Genomic DNA, 10,480 nt, shown 5'->3' with positions numbered 1-10,480 from the left:
ACGCTGCATCTGTGATCCGGTCCATGAATTAATCCATATTTTGAGGTGAGAACAAGCCAAGGAGAATGCTTAATCATACATTGGCTGAGTATGGAATACCATTATGTAGCTAACTTTGAAGAGAACAGAGCTGTTGCTCAGTTACTATAGCGACTCCAGTCAGACAGACATCAGCTGTTGTAGCGACCAAGCTGAGACTGATGCGCTAATTATTGATCTGACCCAGATTCACGCAATGACGTAATTGATAAATTTGAGCAAGATTTCAATATTATATAACATTTTAAAAGGCTTTTATATACTCTTGATACTTTTTTCAAACAAGGTTTGCCCTAATAGATCGAAGTGCTCAGTTTTGGCTATTTTCTGTGTGAAATTACAATAAAAAAAAAATAACAATTAATTTTCGACTAGTCGAATATTCGTTTACAAAATTGTCGTGTACACATCAGTGAAATGGGTTACACCCCGCCATTCCGAAACACCGCCATTCCGAACATTGACTTCTAACCCTAACCCTAACCCTAACCCTTACCCTAACCCTAACCCTACCCCTAACCCTAACCCTAACCCTAACCCTGTTTCGGAATGGCGGTGTTTCGGAATGGCGGTCTGACACCAGTGAAATGAGTCGCTAGGAACATCCCTACTTGTCATGTTGCTCAGCAGTGCTCAAGTTGCGCTCAGAAGGTTGGAGTGTTTGCTCAGACCAATGAAAAATAAGAGGGAACATTGCCCTTCTGAGGAAACACATTTCGTCTGCTTGTACTCACAACCTTATACTTTCGGTCATGACCCACACTTCATGACCATAGGTGAGAGTAGGAACGAAGACTGCTCGGTAGACAGAGAGCTTTGTCTTCTGGCTCAACTCTTTTTTCTTCACCACAGTGCGATTTAGCGACTGCAAAACTGCTCCTGCTGGTCCGATTCTCTGTCTTCCCCTTTCTCTCATTCGTGAACAAGACCCTCAGAGACTTAAAACTCCTTGAGGTAAAGCCTCATTCCCCACTTGGACTGCACAATCCATCGGTTTCCCAGGGATTGATGAGATTCATCTAGAAATGTTGAAGGCTCTGGCTGTTCAGGGGCTGTCTTGGTTGATACATCTTTTCAACATTGCGTGGAAGTCTGGGACAGTGCAGAGGGAGTGGCAGACCGGGGTGGTGGTTCCACTTTTCAAAAAGGGGGACCAGAGGGTGTGTGCCTACTATAGAGGTATCACATTGCTCAGCCTCCCCGGGAAAATATACGCCAAGGTACTGAGTCCGGCCAATAGTCGAACCTCAGATACAAGAGGAACAATGTGGATTCCGTCTTGGTCGTGGAACAACTGACCAGCTCTTTACTCCTTGTCCTGGAGAGGGCCTGGGAGTATGCATATCCGGTCTACATGTGTTTTGTAGATTTGGAGAAGGCATATGACCGGGTCCCACGGGAGGCGTTGCAGGAATATGGAGTAAGGGGGACCTTGTTGAGGGCCATCCAATCTCTGTATGCCCAAAGCAAGAGCTGTGTCTGTGTGCTCGGTAATAAGACAGATTATTTTCCGGAGGGGGTTGGCCTCTGCCAGGGCTGCGCCATGTTACCTATCCTGTTTGTGATTTTCATGGACAGGATCTCGAGGCGAAGTGGTGGTGGAGAAGGTATAAGCTCGGTAATCTCTCGAGACAGCCTCAGAGTCGCTAGAGAGACAGACCGATAGGTGTCGCCCTTTCTTTGACGATGGGTTCCCAGAATGTAAGCTCGGTGACCTAATAGTGTGGTACGATGTGTACTTCCGTAGGATTTTTGTGCTAAAATTGATTTTTTTGCAGATTCTGGTTCTATAGAGTCCAAACTATGAGAAAATGATGGGTGTCAACTTTTCCGGACCCCCACCCCCTTTCTGGGGGTCTTCTAGTTTGGGACCTCCCAGAACAGTACGCCAGCCAGTTAATGTCCAATTTTCTTAATATTAGGGTTGTTTTGTAGGTTTTAAAACATTCTGAGTTCATTTATTACACTTTTGAAGCAGCCAGAATAAGCGTTCTGACTTTTGGTTGGGGTCTTTCCTCACCTGGGACCCCCCAGACGGTCCCCTGTGTCTATCTCAGTACTCGCTCTGCTCCTGCTCCAGAAAAAATCATATTAGATCATAATTGAATAAATGTTTTTGTAGCTGGCCTCTGAAAACAAAAATGAGTAGTAGAAAATACCAGGGGTCTTCCACAGGGGCTTCGGGACCCCTAGGGGGTCCTCAGAGTTACTACATAGTGTACTTCTAATGATTTTTTTAGCTGAACTTAATTTTTTTACTGCTTTGTCAGAAAATGATGGGTGTCAGATTTTCCTGACCCCTGCCCCTTTTTGGGGGGGTCATCTATTTTAGGACCACAGAGAACAGTATGCCAGCCAGTTAATGTCCAATCTTCTTAATATTAGAGTTGTTTTGAAGGTTTTAAAAGTCCATATATTGCACTTTTGAAGCAGCCAGAATAACCTTTCTGACTTTTGGTGGGGTTTCCTCACCTGGGACCCCCGGAATGACCCCTGAGCCTATCTCAGTACTCATTACAGTCCTTGCTCTGCTCCTGCTCCAGAACAGTGTCAAATTAGATCATAATTGAAGCATAAAAGCTTTTGTAGCTGGGCTCTGACAACAAAAATGAGTAGCTAATATCAGGGGTCTTCCACAGGAGGTCTGGGACCCCCAGGTGTCCTCAGAGTTACTAAATGGGGCCAGCCAAATCTCTGGTCACCCCAACCTCCCAGTCAGCCAAGACATCTGACTGGAAAATACTCTCCACTCTCTGAATTCCATCCATTTTCTTCAATTTGTGGAAGCTCAGGGTAATTTGTCAGGTATCATTTATACTGCATTGTGATGTAGCTGGCATGGAGGATATGTGGTAGCAGTGTTGATCCAAGTTCTTTGACTGAAATAACATCTCATTACCCTGCATTATCACAGATGCAGGGTTGTTGGACCAAAGTGTTCCAATGACTCCAATGTTGATGGAAATAAGTAAGCCTTGCCCAGCCCTGAGGCTCATAGGGCAGGAGTCTATGTCCTGTTTCTGTGAGGCACCTTGATGTACAAGTACCCCAGCTTGATGTACAAGTAAGTACCCCAGGACAGTGGACATGATAATAGTTTGTTTGTCACAGGGACATACCCTAATCCAGCCTTTGATGCTGAGGTCATACATTCAAGATGTATGACAAGGTCCATATATGGAGTCCCCTGATGCCTTCAATATTAAGCCCATATCTAACAGGACTTCATATGGGAATGCCCATATATGGAGGCCACATACGGTACCACACTAACAGAATCCATATATGGCCAAGACAGCCCATATCTGTGTGGCTGGTTCTACAGACAGGGAGTTCCATGTATGGGCATAAAATAGTATGATGTCAGTTGTCATAGACATCATAGGACTTTCACATAACAAATAATTGAGTAAGCATATCTCCACATACAGTACATAGATCTCCATATATGGGTACCAGGGGTCTCCATATATGGGCAACAGGTCCGATATACATCCCTGGCCAGAGGCATCTTACTAGTAAATAATACTGAGAATACTAATAAACTATAAAGTACACTACATAAACCCAGGATACATAAAACGAACAGTTTCTAATATTATTCAAAAATAGATAGCACATTGCAGAACTGGTTGCAAGAATAGGGCCAAAACTGAAATAGCCGTTTGGCTGGCCCCCTGTAACTCTGAGGACACCTGGGGGTCCCGGACCCTGTGGAAGACCCCTGGTATTAGCTATTAATTGTTGTTGTCAGGTACAGAGCCCAGGTACAGGTACAAAAGCTTTTATGCTTCAATTATGATCTAATTTGACACAGTTGTGGAGCAGGAGCAGAGCAAGGACTGTACTGAGATATAGGCTCAGGGGTCATTCCAGGGTTCCCAGGTGAGGAGAGACCCCCCCAAGGTTATTCTGGCTGCTTCAAAAGTGCAATGAACTTAGAATGTTTTAAAACCTTCAAAACAACTCTAATATTATTAAAATTGGACATTAACTGGCTGGCATACTGTTCTGCGAGGTCCTAAAATAGATGACCCCCCAGAAAGGGGGCAGGGGTCAGGAACATCTGACACCCATCATTTTCTGACAGTTTGGTCCCTATAAAAGCCAAAGCAGTAAAAAATACATTTTAGCAAAGATGTCCTTAGAAGTACACTTCGTACCACACTAGGTACTGTAGTAACTCTGAGGAGGAAGACCCCTGGTATTTGTTACTACTTATTTGTTTTCAGAAAAAACTTTTATGCTTCAATTATGATCTAATATGACATTGTTCTGGAGCAGGGCGATTACTGAGATAGGCACAGGGGACCGTCTGGGGGGTCCCAGGTGAGGAAAGACCCCAACCAAAAGTCAGAACGCTTATTCTGGCTGCTTCAAAAGTGTAATAAATGAACTCAGAATGTTTTAAAACCTACAAAACAACCCTAATATTAAGAAAATTGGACATTAACTGGCTGGCGTACTGTCCTGTGAGGTCCCAAACTAGAAGACCCCCAGAAAGGGGGTGGGGGTCCGGAAAAGTTGACACCCATCATTTTCTCATAGTTTGGACTCTATAGAACCAGGATCTGCAAAAAAATCAATTTTAGCACAAAAATCCTACGGGAGCTGTTTTTTGGACGCATCGTACCACACTATAAGGGTTGCTTCATTGCTTTTTGCTGAGTTTTCAGTTAAAACATTTTAATACACGTTTGAAGGACCAGGACAAAGACCTTTATTTTTGGTAAAAACAGCATGTCATAAGAGCTTTAACAGATCAAAAAAGTAAACACTACATACCTATCCTCTCCAACTTTACAACTGGTTTCAGTCTTGCATCAATCAGTCCTCGTCCTTGGTCCATCTCTCGCTGTTCCTCTGAGAATGTTGAATATCTTCTGGAGGCCATCTCTCTGGATATTATAGACCTCTCCCTGTGGTGGTCTGTGGAAAACACCAGTAGCAAAAACAGAAAACAAACTAAAACTTTATCATTCAACAACTTTAAATACCATGTCATCTAGGGATGTTAACAATTAAATTGATTTTTGATTAATTGCCGTTTGTTCACTTGCAGCTTATCAACTAATCGTTAATTGATCAATAAGGTTATCAACTATCAATTAATGAATTAATCGATAATTTGCATCCCTAATGTCATCAAATAAAACTATTGCGTTGGGCCATGATCCGGAGTACCACACTCACACACTTTTGAGGCGCTTACTGGTGCTTTATTTCCAATTGACAGAAATATTGTGTTACTATTATCAATATGTTGATAAGCTATATTGATTTATTTCAGGGGTATGAAGTTTTTTCGCTCACCAGCCGCTGGCGCAGCAACCATTTACCATGGTCAAGCGTCTACAACTCATCCAGAATGCAGCAACCCGCCTCCTCACCAATACCAAAAAACGTGACCATATTACTCCTGTCCTTGCTTCCTTACATTGGCTCCCCGTTAGATTTAGAATAGATTTTAAAGTTCTTTTATTCGTTTTTAAATCCCTTCATGGCCTGGCACCTACTTACCTCTCAGATTTAATTCACCCCTACGTTCCAGCCAGGGCCCTAAGGTCCGCAGACAAGATGCTGCTGGAGCCCCTTTCCACCAATAAGAGGAGCAGGGGAGACCGTGCTTTCGCAGCAGCGGGCCCTACGCTCCGGAACTTGCTGCCCCTCTCCATTCGATCGGCTCAGTCGATAGGTGTTTTTAAATCTTTACTTTGCTTTGTTTTTGTGATGTTTTTAACTATGTTCAGCACTTTGCGCTTTGTTGTTGTAAATGTGCTATATAAATAAAGATTGATTTGATGGTCACCAGCTAACACGTCCCTGGACATGATGACGGGGCCTAGCATCGGAAGTGTTAATTAACAACACAGGCCAAAGTCAGTGAAAAGCTAAGCTGGTCCTTCATAACTGATGTCAATATCAGTTAGCTTGAAAATACTGTACAAAATAAGGCAAGCTAAAGCCTAATTTGCTCCATCGCGTGCCAAAACGGCAGACCTGGTTCTCCAGAGTGAGTGACACCTACATCCAAAATAACCAGAGAGAGCGCCTCCGATCTGGTACCACCCAAATGTAGCACAAGAATGGGGGAAAAAAGCATTCTACTACTTTGACACCATAATGTGGAAAACCCAGACATCATCCATTAAACTATGATTCACTTTCAAAATGTCTCTGTGCTGCTCCAATGCCGCTCAGACCCATTTTAGAAAATAGCCCCGCTCGGCTCCACGCACTGGTCCCATTCCGCTCACATGGTCTGATACATGCCCACAGAAGTACCCATATTGTCTGCGACGCGTTGTGAGCTTGTAATTTGTAAATCGGCTATTTTCCATGTGCGCAGCCCCGTACGACAAAGTATACATTCACCACAACAATGAACTGTACTACTGTCTTGGCTTTACTGATAACAGATAACGTTACGTTCCCAACCGGACCATTCCAATGTAGTTGCTGTTGTTTTTGGAGGAGAAATATCTGTTACAATCAGGTGGAAAGTCCCACGGTCAGGGACCAACAGTATTTACAATATTTCAAATCCTAAGGTTTTTGGAAAAAAAATGTTTCTATGTCAGTGGTGCTCAAACTTTTTCATGTGAAGGACCCTCACAATGATATGTATTGTATTTGGCCACAGACCCCAAATCTCAAAAACTCCAGGGAACCCGCAGAAGCAAATTTGAGTTACAAATGTTTGTTTATATTACAAATGTTTGTTTATATATTCAAAGATTTGCACACATTTTCATGTTGTTTCAAAAATAGCAGATCTACAAGCTTGCAGCGCGGCACAGTGAGCTTTTATATCTGCTATTTTTCAATAGCTGAAATATAAAATAATTATTGGCCTCTCCACCTTGGGCCCTGGTAACTCAGTAACGTAACAGACAAACTGTACACATGTGGGTGGGTGACGTGACGTAACGTTTTCGCTGTCCTCGGTGTCAAACATGTATAAATAAAAAATATATTTGTCAAAAACCTTCTGAATATTGTGCAGGACATTAAGCTTTATGTGAACTTACTCAAGATTAAAACATTTCATTCCTCATTTCTTCAGAATCTTCAACCAAACATGGCAAAACTCATATGGTGTGACTGTCCTGACCTTGTTTCTCAAAGTGGGAACTTGAATAAAACTAAGAAAAATAATTGCTAAAAATCATTTGAAAATGAATTTAGGCTAAAAAGAATGTCTATTTTGAGCCTATATCTTTTCAAAGTCAAAGCATAATGTTTTCAGTCATTTCTGATCAAAAACATTTTGTCCCCCAACCCAAAATCATTTGGTGTGACACTAGTTTGGAAAAATTAAACAGGCAATTATTTGGACACCTATTGGCTAGAGAGGTCCTTCTTCTGTAAGGCTATTCAGCACTCCCAGCACAACTGCAAGACAGGTGTCTGAGGTGAGTTATGATTTTAACATTTTCATGAAATGCCATCTTGTTGAAACGTTGACAAACTCACCATTCTGGATGTCTTTTGGTGTGACACCTTTTCTTTAAAAAAAGCTTAAGTTATTTGACGTTTTGGTCATATTTCCATGTAGATCTAGGCTGCTTTGTTATAGCTAGCATGCTGTTAGCATGCTAATGTGTACATAGTAGCCTCAAGGTAAACCTAAATGGAGAAAACAGTAATATGGTGTGACACTTAATCATATGGTGTGACAGGTCTGCTTGTCACACCATATGACTTGACTGTCACACCATATGATTTATACTGTATTTAACTACAGATATAACAACAAATAACAAAGTTCCATGTTTCTTTTGTACATTTAAACATTTGTTTTAAACATTTTTACATAAAATGAAATTTAGCTTCATTCAGTGATACTTCAAATTCATCAGACAGAGCAGAAACCCCTTCACAGAAACCTTAACATATTGTTTCAATCTAAACAATATTTTCTCTTTGTCTTAAACTATACATTCCATTTTCTTTTGTCAGCTGGAAAATGACAAGTGCTGAGAGAACGAGAAAGTACAGGGAGAAACTAAACAATGACCCAGCAAGGAGAGAGGAGCCAAAGGGGCGAGACTGCATTTTCTACGAAGAGCAGGAGGTTGTCTGTGGCATAGCAGAACCGCAACAAGGCAGCCGGTTTGCTACCCTCACCAAATACGACTGGCTGATGTACAATACAGTCTAAATGTATAATCTAATCTGATCTAATACTTTTGTACTTTCACTCACTGGACTGGACAGTGGACAGTGTTAAGGTAGGACCCGAGACAAAACTAGCGAAAATAGCTGATCTACAAGCTCTCAACACGTTGTGCTGCGAGAGCTTGTAGATCAGCTATTTTAAGAGTTGCGCAACCCAGCACTCTTTAGCTAGTGGAGATGTGGTGTAATGTCATGATTCCTAATTACATTTGTTCAACACAAAATGCTGTGTTCAAGTTCAGGAGACTTCGGAAAAAAGCAATTTACCTGAATGCTGAGTTCTGTTTCCACTAATTGGTGTTAATAAAATGTTGCCTTCAATGCCTTGGCTCCAAGTGTGGCTATGCGCCTTATTGTCCCTTTAGGATCCTTCTGCCGTGGGCCGGCAGAAGACTTAGGTGTGCGTAGCATTCCTGTGCACATCCTCATCATCCATCTACTACTACAATTCTTTCTTATCCCATGTTAAAGCCCTACAATAATATCCTGTTCAGAAATATTAAGGCCATGTTATCCTGGGTAATTGTTTAATCAATCAGTAAAGTTCAGTACTCACTAATAGGTAGGTTAAAACACAGTTTGCTTTGACACATGAAGATATGATCATACGGTGTGACACTAAATCATTTGGTGTGACATTCCAAATAGTGAGAAATCATACCTTTATTAATGATTAAACCAAAAAAATGTTTATGGATTACATAGAGAATATTATCAGGAAGAGTCACAAATATTTGTGTAATTTTAGAGAAAGTTTTGACAGAATACATTTAAAATATGTTGTAAGATCATGAACATGGGCCTCACACAGAGTGTCGATTATGAAAAAAATATACAGATATAATTAATTTTCAAAAAACTATAGTGGATCACTGGTTAGTTATGATAAAGGACTTTGATAAAGTGAGTAACTTAAGAAAGATGTACTCCATTTTCATTTTATGAACAATTATTTTCATGTCACACCATATGACGATTTTAGGCACAAGTACAACAAACTGCTGAATAAAGTCTGATTCCAATAACATATCTAAAAACAAAATGTATTTCCATAAGGTTGAGAGTGAGTAGAACAAAAGTAAATAACTTTTATGCCTGCAATTTAAAGTTTTTTTAAAAACACATTTTTTGGGGCGTCACGTCACTGACCCACATACAGTGTGTAGTTTAATGTTGTGTAAGCGAGCCTGTAACAGACAAAGTGTGTAGTTTGATGTTGTGTAAGCCTATGTAACAGACATACCTGCAGTGTGTAGCTTGGTGTTGTGTAGTAGTGTCTCCATCTCTCTCTGGAAGAGGTTGCACATGAACTCTGCTGCAGCACCAAGGCTATCCAACACAAACACTCTGATATTGAGCTTCACGAAACAAACATCACTTGTGTGTTTCTCCAAAACACAAACCATCTCCTCTCCTACCGACATCATGTGTTCATTTATCTGCAGCCGAACAGACTCCATTTGACGCATTTTAACTCCTGTATGGGAGATTTTTCTTCACGCGCTCTTTGTTAAACAAACCACCATGACATCAACATGACAAAAAAACTAAACGCAGTTACTTCCGTGTTGTTAACGTGATTAACGCATGCGCAATAAACGAGTGCATCACAGAAGGGGGTGTTGACAAATGTTACTGAGACTAGCTCTGGTCCATCGCGTTACCGAGACGACCAGAGCCGTAGAAGAAAGAATCACGACAAGCGTTGATCTCGCAGTTCATTGTGATCTAACGCAGACAGTGGTTCTCCACCTGTGGGTCGAGACCCCCAGGGGGGTCCTCAAATTATTTTGGGGGGGTCCCCAGATGATTAAGTTAATGTGCATTTTTTTTTAAAGGTCATGTTCAAGGTCAACTCTGGCAGGTTAAAAAAAACCTGGCACTGAGTTTTTAATAGCCTACCTCTAAAATGACAAATAAAAAAAATTGCCAAATTGTCAAATATTAGAGGCAGAAATTGTTTTGTTGTATTTCCACAATAGAAATAGACAGGATCAATTTTCAGAAAATCAGAACCCTGAAGGCATTTTGCGAATATTTATTATATACAACTGTTCTAGGGGTATTAAGTGGTGCTGAATCCAAATTTGCTGTATATAATGCAAAAAAAAATTCCTAAATGGCTCAAAATTGAGAAATCCAACATGGCCGCCACTGTAAGGCTGAAACTATTTAAGTGCAAATCTTTTTGACTAAACAAGGTAGAAACTTGAACTAAATGTGTTTTTCTAGGTTAGCCTAAATGGGGAATTTGAAATTC

Source organism: Nannobrachium achirus (assembly GCF_963921795.1).
Source record: "Nannobrachium achirus genome assembly, chromosome: 6".
In the NCBI taxonomy this organism is placed as follows: Eukaryota; Metazoa; Chordata; class Actinopteri; order Myctophiformes; family Myctophidae; genus Nannobrachium; species Nannobrachium achirus.
This window is presented reverse-complemented; position numbering follows the sequence as displayed.